A 20,938-nucleotide genomic window follows, 5' to 3' on the forward strand; every position below is an offset into this window, starting at 1 on the left:
TACCATGTGATTTCACTCATATGTGGAATTTAAGAAACAAAACAGATGAACATAGGGGAAGGAAAGGAAAAATAAAGTAAGATAAAGACAGAGAGGGAGGCAAACCATAAGAGACTCCTAACAATAGAGAACAAACAGGGTTGCTGGAGGGGAGGTGAGTGGGGGGATGGGCTAAATGGGTGATGGGCATTAAAGAGGCCATTTGTTGTGATGAGCACTGGGTGTTACATGTAAGTGATGAATCACTAGATTCTACTTTGAAACTAATACTCTACTATATGTTAACTAACTTGAATTTAAATAAAGTCTTGAAGAAAAGAAATAAAAATAAAAAGCAAAAAAATAAATGTTTGGTAGAATTCACCTATGAAACCAACCACCTGGCCCTGGACTTTGTTTGCTGGGTTTTTTGTTTTTTTGTTTTTGTTTTTTAAGATTTTATTTATTTATTTGAAAGAGAGAAAGAGGGAGAGAGAGAGGGCATGCGAGCACAAGTGGGGGGAGGGGCAAAGGAAGAAGGAGAGGCAGGCTCCCACAGAGTAGGGAGTCCAACATGGGGCTCGATCCCAGGACCCTGGGATCATGACCTGAGCTGAAGGGAGGTGCTTAACCCACTGAGCCACCCAGGTGTCCCTATTTGCTGGGAATTTTTAAATCACTGGTCTAATTTCATTGCTGGTAATCAGTAATCAATCTGTTCAAATTTTCCATTTCTTCCTGCTTCAGTTTTGGTAGGTTATGTAATTCTAGGACTTAATCCATTTTTTTCTAGTTTGTCCAATTTGTTGGCATATAATTTTTCACAATATTTTCCTATAATCCTTTGTATTTTTGCAGTGTCAGTTGTTATTTTTCCACTTTCATTTGTGATTTTGTTTGAGTCCTTTTTTATTTTTATGAGTCTGATTAAACGTTTATCAGTTTTGTTGTTCTTTTCAAAGAACCAGCTCCTACTTTCATAGATCTGTTCTTTTGGGGTTTTTAATAGTCTATTTCATTAATTTCTGCTCTAATCTTTATTATTTCCTTCCTTCTACTGGTTTGAGGATTTGTTTGTTCTTCTTTTTGTAGCTCCTTTAGGTATAAGATTAGGTTGTTCATTCAAGTTTTTTCTTGCTTCTTGAGGTAAGCCTGTATTGCCACAGACTTCCCTCTGGGAACTGCATTTGCTGCATCCCAAACATTTGGACCACTGTGTTTTCATTTTCATTTGTCTCCACATATTTTTTTTATTTCCTCTTTGATTTCTTGGTCAACCCATTCATTGTTAAGTAGCATGTTATTCAAGCTCCAGGTATCTGTATTCTTTCCAGACTTTTTCTTGTGGTTCATTTCTAGTTTCATAGCATTTTGGTCAGAAAAGATAACATGGTATGACTTCGATCTTTTTGAATTTGTTGAGGCTTGTTTTGTAGCCTAACATGTGATCTATTCTGAAGAATATTCATGTGCACTTGAAAAGAATGTATATTCTTCTGTTTTAGAATAGAATGTTCTAAATATATTTGTTAGATCCATCTCCTCCAATGTCATTTAAAGCCACTGTTTCCTTGTTGATATTGTTTGGATGATATATCCATTGATCTAAGTGGAGAGTTAAAGTCCTTACTGTTACTGTATTACTATCAATTAAGATACTAAGAACTTGAGGAATTTTGTCTTACATATCTGCCTTGATACTACAAAAAATAGCTACACATGTATAAACTAAATACATATAATAAAGGCAAAATTTTTTTTTACCTTGATACTCTGCATACACTGCTCCACTATCTTCTAGCATCCACTGTTACACTCAGGAAGACCAAGGTCAATTTGATTCTCTCTCCTTTTTAAATAGTACCTGCTTGGGGCGCCTGGGTGGCTCAGTCGTTAAGCATCTGCCTTCGGCTCAGGTCATGATCTCGGGGTCCTGGGATCAAGCCCCGCATCGGGCTCCCTGCTCCGTGGGGAAGTCGGCTTCTCCCTCTCCCACTCCCCTTGCTTGTGTTCCCTCTCTCACTGTGTCTCTCTCTGTCAAATAAATAAATAAAATCTTTAAAAAAATAAATAAATAGTACCTGCTTTTTCAGTCTTGATTCTTGTAATATGATTTTTGTCCCTAGGATTCAGAAATTCTGCCAGGATATATCTAAATGCAGGTCTTTTTCCTCCAATAGTTTTGGTTACCACTTTCTCTGCACTTTCAGTTGAAAGATTCAAATTTGTCCTCATCTTGGGGAAATGTTATTTTGCTTTTATTACTGTTTCCTCTATCTACTTATTCTCCCTTTCTAGAACATCTATGACTAGAATGTTAGATCCCTTGGATGTACCATACACACCTTTTTTCCTCTAATTTCTCTCTGTGTTTTTTTCATGCCTTCTGAAACACTATTTTAATCATATTTTTAATCACTGGTTTATTTTTCAAAAATGTCCACTCGTTGGAGCTAGTACGCACACTGCATCAGAACAAGCCCAGCTGATCAGGACGATCACAGACATGCGGCTCGCCATCTTCAACAAGCTGGGCATGTCACTCTTCCTGCTTGTCATTCTCTATCACTACGTGGCTGTCAACAATCCCAAGAAGCAGGAATGAAAGCGGCACTTTCTCTGCCCCAGGGTTCAAGGACATAGTCTGAGGCAAGATGGAGGGTGTGAGGGGCCTTCACATTTCCCTTCATCACTCTACTCATCACAACATATAAAGCAACTATACCTGGGTTTTTCCAAACAACTTCTATTTCCTCAAAGTCTTCCTTAAATGGAACAAGAAGCTGTCACTGAATAGGGCCCAGTATTGGGGCTTTCTTTTCTACTCCCTCCCCCCAGTATAAAAATATAGATTAAAAAAAAAGAGTCCATTCGTTGTCTGAGTTATTATTTTTATGAACTCTTTCTTTTCTCTAATATTTATCTTAAGTCCCTAGTAACGTGAAAGTCCCATCTTCTTGCTGTAGCCTTTATTTTAAATGTGTAACTTCAAAGTAAACCAAATTCTCTATCATCTAACTCAAATTTTCAATACACAAAACACATCAATAATGCTAGGTTTTTATAAATATAAAATAGCTATTTTTTACTTCCTTTTTAATCCCTACCAAATAATTGAAGGCATTTTACAAGCCCAAGCAGAAATACCACAATTACATTAAGTGACTCAAGGGACAGAATTAATTTTGTATGAATAGATTAAATTTGCTTGATTGCTCTTTTTCAGTGAAGATTCTGTTAATGTCAAGTTCAAAACTGACGGCTTTATTTGCTTTTGGCAAATACATATGGGGGAAATTCTTCTTAGCTAGATCAATATACTCTAAATCAGCCACAAACACTAGTCCAAGTTCCCCACAACTAATGATCATAAGACAAAAAAAAAGAGCTTTCTAAAAAAAATAAATAAAGAGGTTACAAGGAAGTAAATAATAGGAACAATGACAATACTAATAATGCACTATCTCTCAAAATGAAAGATGTTACTAAAACAGGGTAAAAGGTATACCGTTAGGGTAATAACATTTCACTGCCAGTCCTAAATACAGAAAATCTTTTGCAAGACTATGCAACATAATTATGCAGCCTGTGTCAAGGAATACAGTCGTGGTTTTCAAATTATGTTCTTCAGAACCTCTCAGGGATCTCACGTAAAACAAGTTCACATTCTGGGACTATTCTGCTTCATTCAGATTGCTATCTCCTTCATTCACTTATGCATAAAATAAATACTTAATAAACTGCTTATTCCATGCATGTACTGTGGTTAACTAGCACCTTCTAGGATCACACCTGTGAATATAAGGGAAATAATCCCTACCCTCAGGAAGCCTAGTCAAGAATACAAATATCAATCAAATAATCAGACAAGTAATTAATTAATGGCCATAGACAGAAACACTATAAAAGATAGGCATAGAGTGCTACAAATGCATTTAATAACAGGGAGTTTTTGGTGAGTTCTATCCATCTTACGAGTTTTCTCATAGATTTTAGCTAAATAAAGAACACCTGCTCCCAAGCCACCAAAATAATGTAAGCTAACCTGGCATGTCTGGTGGCAATACCAAATCTAAACTCTGATGCCCTACTTTATCATGACACTGATTCAAAAAAACCCACAGATTCAATCATTAAAGTATTTTAAGTATCTCTAAGTACCAGACACTATCTTAGATGCTTTAGGACTACAAAGGAACATTCACTTAAGAAATATCTCAAAACATTTTACTGAACGTCTGATATGCTAAGCACTGGAGACTGTTTCCATGTAAGAATTAGTTTCCAGCATTTCTCAGAAAATTTATAATTTTTTGAATTCCAAATCCCCCCTAAAAAAAATCAGTCCAGAAATAAGGAAAATCAGAACTAAAATAAGTATTATAATTCTGCCATAAGAATTAAAGCTTAACAGCAAGGAGACATTACTGGTTAAAAGAACATATAGATGTCAAGCTGGCAATAAGAGCAGTAAGTGCTGACACAACACAAGGAGTAGAAGGTTAAGGTCAACATTTCTAGGAACCATGGCAGGCAAACATAGAAGAGGGTCATAATTTAATTGGTCAATCTTGTTTGTAGCTGTTGTCAGGTTATGTGTGTGTTCATGGCCCTATTTGCTGCTAAGAGTGAATCACTCTTGAAAATAAATATTAACATATTTATATAAGATAATTTATATAAATCCTATGAGTAGTATTTCAAGAAATAACAAGTTTTAGAAGCAAAGTAAGTCCCTACACTAGCAATTTGCCATGTGATTCTGTGTAGCCTATTAAGCTTTACTAGAAGTCTGAATGTTACATAATTTGAAAAACCCACTAACTGTTCACTGGTGTTTTCTAGTGTTTGAATATTCACTGGAGGCTGCACTTCTTTATATATACTACTAAACTTAATATTTCTCATATAGTATATGAAATTTTAGATATTGATAATAATGAATATAGCCTATAAAGACTGCTTTAAGTATTTTAAGAACAACTTATGCTTTCAGGAATTCCCAAGAATTTCTAAGAATTATGAATTCTTATTCCTGAAACCCAAAGATTAATATTTATTGGGAATTTGAAAACACTACTTGGACTTCCTTCCTCTTTAGAGTTCTGAATTTAGAAGAGGAACACAAACATGGACATCAAAAAAAAAAAAAGTGTTACAGGTGTTATGGTAAAATTCTACAATGAAGACACAAAGGCAAAAAACACAGGATAAATCAGCCTGTAAAAGTCTGGAGAAGGCTTCATAAAAAAAGGAGATCAGTGCTTGAGTTGTGTCCTAAAGTCAAAAAAAAAAAAAACATCAAAACCTATTTTCCAGGTAGAGTAGAGGGAGGTATAAGGTTGCTGACAGTAATACATACATAGGGAAGACTTTGTGCAAAGGCTGGGGTCATCAAAGTCTCTCAAGAATCTTAAGTAGTCTACTGATATGATCAAATATATGTTAGAAAGAGCTCTTTGGAGGACACATGGAGAATGGTTTCAAAAGTGTGTGTGACGGGATTAGTAGAGCAATCAGACTACCACAGTCATTAGGCACATTCCATAAACAATACAACTCTACGTATTGTCAAAGACCCATTCATATCTGACCAGTGTAGAGAGAAATTTGTAAGAGAAAGTGGAAATAGATGTATTAAGTTATAAATTGTAAAATAACAATATTTTTAGAGAGAGAATGATGATATTGATCTCTTCATATTTTCACATAATCACTTAAAATAAAGGAAGAAAAATCAATATTTAAAAAAATCCTTAGTATAGTAAATCAAATCGTTAAGAAGAGCAATTTCTTTAAAAAGAGGTATCCAGTTACTCTGTCACTGACCCTCCTAAAGAATTTAAGGACACCTTGTTTTCTAAGTCTTGTTACCCTCCTGATTCAGATTAACCTATAATTAAAAATACAGAATCAACAGAATTATTTTTAGTTGTCTATAAGTACCTAATTGTTTTCATTACTATTTTTCTTTCAGATTATATTTAGGAAAAGCAATTTATTAGATGAACATCTATGAATCATAATCAGGCTAAAAGCTCTTATGTCTCCCTCCCCATCATCTCATTCTGTTGACAGTGTTATGCAGATTTTGTAAACAATTAAATCTGTTCACATGCAAACAATTTTGGTTTAATCATGAACAATAAAGGAGCTCACACACTCTTTTATATTCTTCATGCTCTACCCATGATCCTTTTAAAAGCATACTAATATATCCTATTATGTATTCCAAAGCTGTTATACATAAGTGAATGTTCTTTTTCAAAATTCTTTTGACATGTCACTGGAACAGCTCCAGAAAAAAAAAAAAAAATTAACACTTTTGGGGAATTTAACTGAATCCTTTTTAGTAGCCAAATAAGAAGATGGTGGAGGAGAGAAGCCAAAGATTAAAATAAATGCATTATTCATTTTTTAACATAGGTTTTCTCTTATTCTTCATTGTAATAGCTCTAGAAGTAATTTTATTGTTAACACTGAATTTTTGGAGTGGTGTTGTATAAATCATTTTTCCAAAGAAAGAAGCTAAAAAGATTTTCTGCTCACCATCAGTGCACAAAATTGAACAAGCAACAATCTTCACACACAATATGCTTCCAATGAGCATGCTCTTACGCATCAAAAAAGGAAACAAAGCATTTCAGGATTGTATTTGTAAAAGGATATTAAAAAAAAAAAAAAGCACAGAGTAAGTTTCAGAGTGGAAAAACATGAAAGGCTCTCCATAGTCAAAATCAGCACTAGACTGTTTTTCTAAGGTATATTTAAAGCAGAACGTCTGTGTTATTTATATAATATCGACTAAGAAAAAGCACAAAGGTAGACTTAAGACAGCTAAAGAACCCAGTTTATATGCTATAAAATATTTTTATTTTTATCTAACAGTCGCCTGAACAAGGGTGCTATTATTCTGCCATGGCAAATATGTCCTAAAAATTGTCTCATATTTTCTATAATGCTAAGTAGTGTAGCTTGTTCATATGTCTTGCTTAACGCAGCTAAATACTATGAATGCTATTCAGTTATCAAAGATATAAAGTTTAGGGATATTCAAGCTTAGGGATATGCCAGGATCTTTAATACAGAATAACAAATTAATCTCATGCACTGCTTTCACCTTCCCACTCAACATCCAAGTGCTACAGTCCATTCTATTTTTCTCTTATACCATGCCACCAAACATTTTTACTGCAGCAGTGTGGAGAAATATAATCCCGTAGGGGAGAAAGGGAATGAAAAAGAGAAAATGTAAAGGTGGAGAAGACGACATGAGAAAGAAAAACTGGATTTATCTCCCTTAGCAGATGTCTCCAGAGAGTTCACCCAGTATTCCTAGACCAGATGGAAAGAACAGTATGGTACAGAATTCTCTATCCCTACACCCAGATGTCACAAGGAATGGAGAGGTAAACCTTGTTAGGAACTAACACTTTCATGTGGGCTGTGCCATTCGTTTACTCATTCATATACAGACTAACCTCTAAATAGTGATTTTTTTTTTCTTTTTGCTGCTTTTCTATGTGGGTGCCTCTCAAATTTCTTTTTTTTTTTTTTTTTAAGATTTTATTTATTTATTTGACAGAGAGAGACACAGCAAGAGAGAGAAGCAGGGGGAGTGGGAGAGGGAGAAGCAGGCTTCCCTCGGAGCAGGAAGCCCGACACAGGGCTTGATCCCAGGACCCTGAGATCATGACCTGAGCCAAAGGCAGACGCCTAACGACTGAGGCACCCAGGCGCCCCTCAAATTTATCAATCCTTGACCTCTCTCCAAAGCCCAATCATGTATTTACAGGCCCTGCCAAAGATCTCCTTAGAACCTCTATCTCAACATCCCCAAAACCCAAACTCATTTTTCCTGATGCTGGGGAAAAAAAAGTTCTATCCCTTAATTTTTTCTATTTGGAAAAAAGTCTCCATGAGTTTCCCAATGACTGTTGAAAATATTTACAATCCTTTGACCTAATAACCAAGGATTTCATGATCCCACCTCAATCTAACTTTCAAAATGACATCACACTCTCCTTCACATACTCCTTGTTCAAACCACTGGACTATATATTATTAAGTGGAATATACCTGAGCATTCGTGTCTTGTGCCTTTGTTCACATTCACTAATCTTCCCTCCTCGCTTACTCTGTGATAGATACTAAGTTAGACAGCAGCATACAAGATGAATAACAGATCTTAACAGATCTGAGTAACAGAACAGATTCTAAAATTCTTAAATAAAGAAGGAGCATGGGCTTTGGAGCTGGATAGGACTGGGGTATGAATTTCAATTTTGCAATTACTGGCCGTGTGACTTTGGGCAAGTTCTTAAGCCATGAACAGCTTCCTGACCTGTGAAATGAGAATAACATCATCTACCTTGGAGAGTTGCCAGGTGATTTAGATGACATCTTTTAAAAGCCCGAGACAGTGTCTTGCATATAGCAAAGTCTCCATCCTTAGATATCATCATTACTTCCCAAAGCAGAATGCACTCAAGACACTAATGAGTTAGCTCTAACCTGCCTAGATCCTGAACTACTACAGAGAGCTATAACTTTCCTCTTCTCTTCTAAATTTGGAATTTGTAGAGATAACTAAGGCTGAACCCACAGTTTATGCCTCTTGACCCTTTGCCTAGTGATCTTTCCACTCTCCTACACCATCACACTGTATCCCAAGACAATTTCAGGCAAGCAACATCAGTGTTAATGAGCAGTTAGTGTAAGAAACTAACAGAACCATATAGTTATATGAGTGTCTTATACAAGCAAATAATTCAGTTTCCTTTTCAAACCTATATTCTTTAAATAAGATTCAAAGCTTACTTCATGGTGGAAGGGCACTGCCCAACTGTAATAATTTTCTACTCCAAGATACTGCCTACTTGAGTGGGAAAGGGGACAATTTAGATTTTGTCACATTACATAAAACTGAGCTAACTAGTGCCCATGTTTCTATTCTACCCCAATGATATTTTAGCATCCTTTATAGATTGGCCTCCTGGACTCCTAACTGCCCTTTATTCAAGTCTGTATATGGAAAATGACCTCAGGGGTAAAACTGGGTTATTTATACAGTGTTTGAAGAAGTCCGCCAGTCTTGGTCTTAGTTCCAGAAGCAGTCAGTGCCAAGACATCCTAGACAGTGTAGAAAAGAGTAGTTGGGGAATCCTGGCAGCTGTGAATGCTTAGCAGCCAAGTAAGAGCTGCAAGTCACAATTTTTGGAAATTTTTTACATGTAACTATACCTCTGAAGAAAAGTAGGAAGCAGAGGAAAAGGAGCTTGACATAAAGCAAATTTATGAAGTCATCTACTTAACAGAAGCTGGAAAAGTAGGCAGACAGAACCTAGCTTAGAAGCCATCCAAAAAAGAAGGTCTGGGGTTTTTGTGGAGTTTTTTGGTCTTTACTCCATCTAAATTAGGAGTTCTTTTACTTAGACCTATGCCTCAACTTGGACTACACAGTAAATATTTGTGGGAGCTATATATATATATATATATAGACACAGTTTTTAAATGGTACCATTAATAATATCAAATATATAAAATACTTAGTAATAAAACTAATGAAAGATGAGTAAGATCTCTACAGAGAACACTAGAAAACATTATTTTAAATATTTATGTATATGTATATTGTCATCACATGTACATCTTAAAAAAATCACATGTACAGCCTAAAAATACACTATTTTTATTTGTCAAACATATCTCAATAAAGCTAGAAAAAAATTTGTAAGGAGACCTAAATAAATGGAGAAATATACCATCCTCATGGAGTAAATACTGATAATATGTCAATTTCCCCATACTGTTCTATAGAGTCAATGCAATTTCAATAAAAATCTCAGTAGTTTTGTAGAAACTGACAAGCTAATTCTAAAATTAACATAGGAAAAAAATCAAAAGAATCTTGAAGGGAAGAGGCACACCATCAGACATCAAGATAACAGGAATTAAAATAGTGTGATTCTGTCAAATAAATAAAATCTTTTTAAAAGGGGGGTGGTGGTGCCTGGGTGGCTCAGTTGGTTAAGCGTCTGCCTTCAGCTCAGGTATGAGCCCAGGGTCCTGGGATCAAGCCCCGCATCGGGCTCCCTGCTCAGGCACCTTCTCCCTCTCCTTCTGCCGGCTGCTCCCCCTGCTTGTGCTCTGTCTCTCTCTGTCAAATGAATAAATAAAATCTTTGAAAATAATAAAACAAAATAGTGTGATACTGCTTAGCATAATACTTTCTAGCTCCATCCACATTATCACAAATGGCAAGATTTCATTCTTTTTTATGAATGAGTGATGATATTCCATTGTATATATATGCCACATGGGGGAAAAAAGAGAGGCAAATGAAGAAACAGAACTCTTAACTATAGAGAACAAACTGAGGGTTACTGGAGGGGAGGTGGGTAGGGGAATGGGTTAAATAGGTGATAGGGATTAAGGAGGGCACTTGTGATGAGCAATGGGTATTGTGTATAAGTGCTGAATCACTAAATTATACACCTGAAACTAATAGTTCACTGTATGTTAACTAACTTGAATTTAAATAAAAAGTTGGAAAAAGAAAAAAATAGTGTGATTTGGGCACAAGGATAAATACATGGACCAATGGAACAGAACGGAGTACAAAAGAAACCCACATATGTATTTTTTCAAGTGTCACTGAAGAGTGGTAGAAAAAGAATGATCTTTTCAGTAAGTGGTTCTGGTTCAACTGAATATCAATATGGGGAATGAAAACTGACATATACCTCACATCACCTCTAAAGTTCAATTCCTAATAAGAGCTCTAACTGTGAAAGAATAATAAAACTTCTAGTAGTTAACATAAAGAAATAACTCATGACCTTGATGCAGGCAAAAAGTCTTAAATTGGACACAAAAAGCACTAATCACAAAGGAAAATATTGATACACTGAACTAGTTAAAATTAATAATTCCTACTCATCAAAGACAACATTAATAAAGTGAAAAGGCAAACCAGAGATGAGAAAATATATACCTGCTAGAATGGCTAAAGTTAAAAAGACTAACAATACCAAATGATAGGATAAAGAGCACTCACATATTTCTAGAAGTATAAATTTTGTATAGCCACTCCTAAAACAAGTTACCATAACCTAGTAATACCATTCCTGGGTATATATTCAACAAAAATATGTACTATCAATTGGAAAGAAGCATAAGGCGTGTTTCTGAATGTTAGTAATGTTCTATCTCTTATTCTGGGTGGTAACTGCATGGGTTTTTTGTTTTGTAATAATTCATTAAGTTGTACACTTATACTGAGTGCCCTTTTCTGCACGTATGATATACTCCAATTAAAAAAAAAAAATTAGGGGAAGAAAAAAGTAGACAGAGGAGAAAAAATCACCAATGTAAAACAAAAATCAGAAATGTCCATCTAGCAACCTGATAACTATTTTTATTGGCACAAATGACCCAGTGATAAAATAAGGACGTAATATTTTGAACTTGATATTTTAGTTCATCTGTACAGCCTTAGGAAAAGGTAAATATGTAATTTCATTAGGCTTTCTTTAATACTGAAAACAATTTTAAAAGACTCATATTGTTTTTGTGAACCCCTTGGCATTCATTGTTCCTAGATTGGGAATCAGTGCTCCAATCTAAAAAGAAATCAAATCACCAAAATATTTAGTAAATTTTGCCTCTTCTCTCTATAACTGTTGTGTTTACATTGGAAATTACCTCATTAGGAAAATGATAGGTATACCAATCCTAAATTAACATTTTAAAATAAAACCACAAGGATCTTTTTCTCAATTCTTCCCAATAATGGATATATTATAATCTGAAGTTTTTTCCATGTAACTCCCAAATCTATGTTCTTTGCTTGTCCATCTGTCAGACTCAAAGCTTAATCACATACAAAGTGTAACTTTGGACAAGTTTCTTAATCTGTGCTTCAGTTTCCACAAGTTTTTTCCATGTAACTCCCAAATCTATGTTCTTTGCTTGTCCATCTGTCAGACTCAAAGCTTAATCACATACAAAGTGTAACTTTGGACAAGTTTCTTAATCTGTGCTTCAGTTTCCACATCTGAAATGAAGATGTTACTAATACTTTACCTCATAAGACTGTTGTGAGGATTAAATGCAAAAATGCATGTAAATCACTTAACAGGATGTCTAAATGGTAGATAAATTATCTTTGTCCACCTTATTTTTTAAAATGAAATACTATAATACTGATTAAAAGCTTTGTGAAAGGAACTGTTGATACAAAGGTTTTCCTTACAGGAGACTGGATTGGGAGGCAACCTTGCATTGGAGGACTTCCAGATATCAGTATATGGAAGCCTTTTCTTTAGAGTCGTTCAATTCTTTCAGAGAAGAACATATTGATCTCCTATCTAGAAAGTTGCTGCCTAGTTGATAATGTGTACAAAAGAATGGGAAGAGAGGTTCAATTGTTTTGTACATAGATTTTCTATCTATCCCAGTGTTTTCTGCCTCAAAACTCATCCCCTGCCCTCACTATACCTAGTATCTCCAAGCCCTTCAAATATTTAAAAATAGCTATTATGTTCTTCCCTGAGTCTTTTCTTCCCCAGCTAGTCACAGCCATCTCCTTCAACTGCCTACATACCCATCATTGATATTTTTTTCATTAATTAACTCAAGAAATATTTAGTTATCATCTGTTGTGATGGTTAATATTATGTGTTAACTAAGCCATGGACCCAGATATTTGGTCAAAGATTACTCTAGATATTCTGAGGAGGTATTTTTTAGATGAAATTAGCATTTAAATCAACAGACTCTGAGCAAAGCAGATTACCCTCCATAATGTGGTAGGGCCTCATCTAATCAGTTGAAGGCCTTAATAGAAAAAGACTAACCTCCCAGGAAGAAGAGACAATTCTGCCAGCAAACCAACTTTGGACAAACTACAACTCTTCCCTGAGTCTCCAGTATGCCAGTCTATCTTGCAGATTTTGGTCTTACCAAGCCCCCACAATCACTAATTCCTCAAAATAAATTTCTATACATATATATGCATTCTGTTGGTTCTGTTGGTTTTGTTTCTCTGGAGAACCTTAGCTAATAAAGTTATTTTCCAGGAACATAAGGAGGACACACTACCCACCTTTGTGAATCTCCTAGTCTAAATTAATTTCACTATGTCTACATAACTCTTTAAAATCTGCCTCAACCACATCAACTATTTCAAATGCAGTCTAACCAGAATTCAGAATAAAATAAACTGAGATTTTTCACCTCACTAATTCTAGCTACTATTGTTTCTTTAAGGTAGCCAAAAAGCAGGCTACTCACATCACTACTTATATTGAGTTTACCATGATAAAATCCCATGAGCTTCCCATAAGAACTGTTGCCAAGCCATGTCTCATCAATTCTGTATGTGCAGTTGTTTTCTGAGGCATGCACAAAATACCTAACACTTGTTCCTACTAAATTTATCCTTTGAAGTTTAGCTTTTCATTGAATGATGTCAAAATCTTTTGGAGTCCTTATTCTTTCATTCAATATACTTACATACACTCTCAGCTTCATATTAATGAAATAGTAATCTTTATCAAACTGAAAAAGATATAGCTGAGATCAAGAAAAATCTATGACATCATCAACCTTAAATATAAACTTAACGCTAAGAGTGCAGTACTGGCAAAAATATGCTGCTATTGATGTTCTCAGAGAGTATTTGATATGTAAGGAAGGGAGGATGCATGCTGCTTCAAGCAGATCTGGTTTCAAGTGCTGCCTCTAACCTTATGAGTTTTATAACTGGACAGATTGCTTATTCCTCAAAGAATGTCAATTTCCTTTTCAGTAAAATGGGAAAAATAAAACATATTACACTATTAAAGCAATTGACACCATGCCTAGTACATAGCAAGTATCTGACATGTGTCTATTTGAAGCACAGTAGGTACTCAGAGTTAGCTATATCCCTGCTTCATATTCCCTTGGATCAGCCTATAACCTAAATCACTTAGCCATTCCTGGCATTGAAAGAGGAAGACACAAGGAGGGAGGGAGAGAGGGAAGGAGCGGGTGTAGATAGATAAGTGACTTGAAGTTGTTGCACAGAGTTGGAATAATAACAATGAATACTTTTTAATTTGGACATACACCAAGGGGGATAAAAGACTATTATTAAAGGTTGCAGATTATTTAGAAGATATCTAATAGCTTAGAAAAACACTTTCATTTAGTTTCTTGGCAATTTGCAACTTATAGCGAGAAAGGAATAAATGCAGTCAGTCATGTTTGGGATTTGGTTAAACTTTTAAACTGCATTTCAAAATGTCAGATTTGGCAAAATCTAAAATAAACTTTGCCAAGTCCTTGACTTTTTTATTTGCATGTATTCAAGGGAAAGCCAGCTTGTAGATTTGAATCATTTAGATTTGACTCATTAAAATATAAGAGTGTTTTATCAAGCCACAAAAACTCTGCCCCAAATTATTTACAGTTTAACTCACACACACAAAAAAAGTCTTATATAAACCACAGCTCTCATACACTAAGTTGCTGAGACTTGGAAGAAGAGATTAACTCAGAAAGGACTCATGAAAGAAAGACATTTTGATGAAGTAATTGAAGGAGTGAAATAGCATTGAATACACAGGAAATGGAAAACCATTCCAAGTACGCAGACAGAAGTGATATTACATCAATGATAAGGACCATATGCAAATTTTGGTTATTGGATTTTGAATTAAAGATACTTTTCTAAAATGTCTGAAAGAACAACTGGATCTATGGAGCATCCATAAAATTTCCATCAAGATGTATTTATTCAGCAAAGGCTTACTGCGTGTCTCCATGTGTAAGTCTAAGAAACACTAGCAAACAATGCTCAACAGGACAGCCATATCCTTGTCTTCTGAAAGCTTAGAGTCTTCGAGAATAGATTTAAATAAAAAACAAAACAGTGAAGACACAAACAATTACAAACTGCAGTAAGAGCTAGGAAATAAAATGTAGGAAATAGTTTTATTATATATGGATTTTAAATTGCAATGTTAGGGCTATGAATAAAAAGGAATCACAGATTTTCAAATTCTTAGAGACCCTGGAGTTCATTACTTCCAGTTTTTCCAAGAGGAACCTAAGGCAGTAACTCAAGTGCTTTGATCAAGGTGAGGGGCAAAGGGAGAAACAAAGCTAGACCTCAACACAGGTTTCCTAATTCTATATCCTAGATTGATTACTTCATTCAACTTTTACTGAGTATCTACTATGATTAGGCACTATGCTAAGTGCTGCAGGGGAGGCAAAAATTAAAAACACCCCTCCCTAACTCTGAAATAGATGAACTTCCTGAAAGGAAGATAAGCAGACAAGCAAATAATCACCAAAAGATAAATGATATAAAACAAGTTTGCACAAAATTCTGTAGCACCAAGAAGGAAACCCTAACTCTGCAAGATCATGGATAGCTTCACTTAAGCCAAATCATGTGAAATGAGTAGGATTTTTCCATGAAGACAAAAGGCACAGCAGCATTTCAGAAAGGGTAAAGAAAATGCGCAAAGAAATGCCAGTGTAAAAGACCACTACATGTTCAGGAAATTTTAAGTATAAAAATATCAGGGACGCCTGGGTGCCTCAGTCAGTTAAGCATCTGCCTTCAGCTCAGGTCATGATCCTAGGGTCCTGGGATCGAGTCCCACGTCAGGCTCCCTACTCAGCGGGGAGCTTGCTTCTCCCTCTGCCTGCCGCTCCCCCTGCTTGTGCGCAAGTACCTCTCTCTCCCTCTCTGAAAAATAAAATCTTAAAAAAAAACATATCAGAGTTTCTCTACTTCTGAGCTTTCTTTATCTTAACTACTTTTATCAAAGTAATACACGCACATAGTCAAACAATGCTGAAAGATTTAAAACACAACAGTCCTGTGGCAACCCCTCTCCTGGTCATCCAACCATCAAGCCTCTCCCATTCCCAGATGTTACATTACATTCGTTCAATTGTTGCTTCTCGCATTTAACTCCATGGTTCTAAATCATGTGTATATTTTGATGTATTGGTATCCAACATGATATGAGGACTTTCACTTTATCCCCCGAACCACAGACTCCCAATGTGGTTGAAACATAATTTGGGGCTATATCCACAATTGTTTTTTATAATAACTAAGTAAATATTGCTTACTGATTAAAACATTATACTATGATTATATTTCCTTTCAGTAATATCTTTTCATTTTTCTAAAGTTGATCTGCATGGACTTTATTATTCTTTTTCAATCTCTAGGTAAGTCTTCTCCCACATTCCAATAGCTCTAAAGGCATTCTAAATATAATTTTTCTTAAAGTCAGATCTATCAGATAATGTTTTTTTCTGTGGTTAGGCCCCCTAGAAATCTTCTGCCCCTGTTGCAATCTGCACTGGCCCTCTGGGCTATCCTTGGAATTCCTTTTGCCTCTCTTCTTTTAGAGCTCATGCTTCTAGATTGAACCCATACTTTCCTATTTCTTGGTTTATACCCTCACTTTGGTGGAGCCCACCTTCCACTAACTTCCTGAGAAAGAGTACACAGGAAGGAAATATTTTAAAATTTTGAGTATCTCTGTCATTCACACCTAATATTTTGGTCAAATATAAAATTCAAGATTGAAAATTACTTTCCTTCTGAATTATTCAGTCATTATTTATTATCTTCCAGTTTTTAATGTTGCTTTTGAGAAATCTGATGCCATTCTTATTCCTGACCTTTATATGCGATTCTGGGGTGGGGGCGGAGATCCTCTGTAAGTATATGAGTTAGGATTATATTAGTTGCAGGTAAAAGAAAATCCAACATACGGTAGTTAGCCAAATAGGGAATCCACCCACCCCCCAACATGACAAGAAATCCAGAGATGGGTGGTTGCTGATATCATTAAATCAGCAGTTTAAGCATATCAGCACTAAGACCTCTGTAATTCTTATGGTCAAAAAATGACTACTGTAGTTCCAGCTATCAAAAGAGGTAGAGCTCATATCAAAGAACAAGTTTTCACAGAAATCCTTCAGACTTCTCTTTCTATTTTATAGGCTACCACTTTATTACATTTAGCCATAGCTATTTGGCATAGGCAAGTTTTGATCTTTCCAGCCTCTTAAATGAAGAAAAGCAAGGGTAAAAGGAGATTAAAATGGGCTGAGGGAGCCAAACCAGAGTATGAAAATTACATCACAATGTGTCTTGGTGTGGGCCTTTTTTTTTTTTCTTTTTTTAAAAGATTTTATTTATTTGAGAGACAGACAGAAAGAGAGGGAGAGAAAAAGCATGAGCAGGGGGAGGGGCAGAGGGAGAAGTAGGCTCCCTGCTGAGCAGGGAGCCCGATGTGGGGCTGGATCCCAGGCCTGGGATCATGATCTGAGCTGAAGGGGGATGCTTAACTGACTGAGCCACCTAGGCACCCCGGTGTGGGCCTTTTTTAAATCCCTTTGTGCTAGGCACACCTGTGAGTCTCTTTAAATTTGAAACACATTCTCAGTCCTGGCAATTATTCTTTTTTAATTTATTTGAAAATCCCCTCTTCTTTGTTTTCTCTGTTCTTTTTCTTCGGAAGTCAGATGTTAACCTCTGCTACTGACTGCCTGTCTCTTCTTCTATTTCCCATCTCATTATCTCTTAATTTTATTTTCTGGGAGACTTCCTTATCTCCAGTTAAGCCTTCTATTGAATATTTTATTTCTGAGGGTATTCTTTTTTGCTTTTTTTTTTTTAAGTTTTTATTTAAATTCCAGTTGGTTAACATACAGTGTTATATTAGTTTCAGGGGTACAATGTAGTGATTCAACACTTCCATACAACACCTGGTGCTCATTGTGACAAGTGCACTCCTTCATCCCCATCACCTGTTTCACCCACCCCTCCACACCCTCCCCACTGGTAACCATCAGTTTGTTCTCTAGAATTAAGAGTCTGTTTCTTGATTTGCCTTTCTCTCTCTTTTTCCCCCTTCACTCATTTGTTTCTTAAATTCCACATATGAGTGAAATCATATGGTATTTGTCTTTCTCTGACTGACTTATTTCGCTTAGCATAATACTCTCTAGCTCCATGCATGTTGTTGCAAATGGCAAGATTTCATGGGGTTTGGTTTTTTTTTTTTTTGGCTGAGTAATATTCCATGTATCACTTTGAATTAATATTTTTGTATTCTTTGGGTAAATACCCAGTAGTGGAACTATTAGATGGTAGGGTAGCTCTATTTTTAACTTTTTGAGGAACATCCATACTGTTTTCCAGAGTGGCTACACCAGTTTGCATTCCCACCAACAGTATAAGAGGATTCCCCTTTCTCCACATCCTCACCAACACCTGTTGTTTCTTGTGTTGTTGATTTTAGCATTCTGACAGGTGTGAGGTGATATCTCGTGGTAGTTTTGATTTGTATTTCCCTGATGATCAGTAATGTTGAGCATCTTTTCATGTACCTGTTGGCCAGCTGTATATATTATTTGGAAAAAAGTCCGTTCATGTCTTCTGCCCATTTTTTAATTGGATTATTCATTTTTGGGGTGTTGAGTTTTATAGGTTCTTTATATATTTTGAATACTAACCCTTTATTGGATAGGTCATTTGCAAATATCTTCTCCCATTTCGTAGGCTGCCTTTTAGTTTTGTTGATTGTCTCCTTTGCTGTGCAGAAGTTTTTATTTTGATAAAGTCCCAATAGTTCATAATCTCTTATTCTTTCTTTTTCATAGCATTACGTTATTTTATGGATACCAAATCTACTCATCTTGCTTAAGGTATTGATTATATTTGCTTGAAGCTTTTTCTACGTATTTCTTTGTTTTGGTCTCTTTCTTTCTGGTGGAGTCTGTCCTCAACTGACTGTTGGTAATTGGTTCTATGTTCATATCTAACTAAAAAAGGCAACTGGAAGCTGTGTGCATGTGGGCAAAGCTTGATGAGTGGTAAGACTGACTGTATGAATATCAGACCAGCTGGTTTTTCTTTCCATCAGGGAGGCCCACAAGTCATTACCTATAGAGATTTTCTCTGGAGTATGTCATTTCAGAGACGAATCCTCCAATCTCCTGTCTAAGGAGGTGTGAGAATAGAAAGGTGGTTGTAAGCCTTGTGGCTAATACTTCAGAGCTAAAGCATAGGAAGGTAACTAACAGTATCACTAATATGCAGACTTTCACTTAATTCTCAATCTACCCTCCTCTTTGTCATCTCTCAGGTTCAGTTCTCATAGATTAGGTAAAAGGCTCCAGAAATGGGAAGCAGTAAGCATTAGCATCTGGAAATATTAATTCTGAACAATCCTTTTTGCATCCCACCTCACCTTTCCCCCACAATCTCATACCACCTTCTGTAATACTTAGTAGCACCTCTGATTCCTGATCCTTTCTCAGATTCTCCTGGATGAATCAGTTTGCCTATCACTGGTATGTTCTCTGCAGATAGTTAGATTTGACATTCTCACTACTGAGTTATTTACAATTCATCCTTTTTATCTCACTATCCTGTAGATGAAGATTAGAGATACCTAGTTTTATGGAAGATGGAATGTGTGTTATCTGTTGTTTTTTGTTTATTGTTTTAAAGTGATTTCTGGTAAGGGGCAAAAGTACTTTTTCTGCCATTTGAAACAGGTAAGTCTCTAATTATGAATTTAAAACTGAAAAACAGGGGCGCCTGAGTAGCTCAGTCAGTTGAGTGTTCAGTTCTTGATTTTGGCTCAGGTCATGATATCAGGGTCGTGAGATAGAGCCCTGGGTCTGGTCGTGGAGCCTGCTTAAGATTCTCTCTCTCCCTCTCCCTCAGCCTCTCCCCACTCTTAAAAATTGAACATCCTGCACTGTCAAAAGAAAAAATAAGTTTATAAAACTGAAAAACATTCATAGATATGAAATATGCTCCACAGCAAAACTCTTACCCACTAATAACAGATAGTATTGGTGATCATACACCATCAGTTTACAATAGCATCTGTTAATTATCCATTTCTGACAATATAATGTAGCTAGGAGAATGAACTCAGAGGTCAAACTGCCTAGCTTTGAATTCTGTCTCTACCACTTCACTAGTCATGTGGTCTTGAACAAATTCTCTTTATATCAATCCCATAATCTGCCAAATGTAGAATGGTGATAAAGAGTAAGTGAACAAAGTATGTGGCACTTAAATAATCAATAAATATCAGTACTATTATTAACTCCAACAGATCAAATTTTCTAAAGTAATGTGTGACAAGGACTATTCTAAGTGCTTTACAGGTATTAACTTACTGAATCTTAAAAACAACACTATACGGTAGGTACTATTATCAGGCCAATTTTAAAAGGGTGAAACATGCACAAATAGGTTAAATAACTTGTCCAAGGTCACACAGCCAAAGGTAGATAAACAGGATTCAATTCCAAGTAATCTGATTCTAGAGTCTTTGATCTTAACAATTTATACTATATAGCTCATGGATAGCATCATTCAAATTTGAATCCCTAGGTTCTCTTTAGTTATCTTATGGAATGTCAATTAAATTATATTTGGTACAATTGACAAACTTAAAGAACCATTCCAAAATGACACTATCAAATCTGAACCAAATTATTTTTCCATTTGACTTCCTTCTAGGTCAAGGCAGTTACAAAGAATGGCTGTGTACATGTGATACTCATTTCCATAATGAGTAGAGAACATAAAACATAGAAATATCATGCAGCTTTTAAGCCTATTGCTCCCAAATCACTATGATTATATCCTTTGTCACTTGGAAATGTTTTCTAAGTCTATCTTCTTTATGTGAATTGAAAGATTTGTAAAAGTGAAAACTCACCTTCCACTAGTAAGAGCCCTATCAAGACAGAAATTCTTAATTAACTAAGCAATTAGTCATGACAAGTGAAAGCTAAAATGAAGCACAAATACATAATTTTGTGATTATTTTTCCTCCATTAAAACCATTAGCCAGAATTTAATAATATGTGTCCTTAGGGTTCTGGTTCTGGGTAAGAGAGAAAA

At 35.6% G+C, this 20,938-nt stretch overlaps 1 protein-coding gene across 13 annotated transcripts in view; it reads right to left on the bottom strand.

Annotated features, from left to right (window-relative positions):
- The window catches only part of ANKS1B (ankyrin repeat and sterile alpha motif domain containing 1B), a 1,095,895-nt gene that overhangs the window by 985,935 nt on the left and 89,022 nt on the right, over nucleotides 1-20,938 (bottom strand). The gene's annotated exons all lie outside the window — the stretch shown is intronic.

The sequence above is a fragment of the Phoca vitulina genome, unplaced genomic scaffold, assembly GCF_004348235.1.
Source record: "Phoca vitulina isolate PV1807 unplaced genomic scaffold, GSC_HSeal_1.0 scaffold19, whole genome shotgun sequence".
In the NCBI taxonomy this organism is placed as follows: Eukaryota; Metazoa; Chordata; class Mammalia; order Carnivora; family Phocidae; genus Phoca; species Phoca vitulina.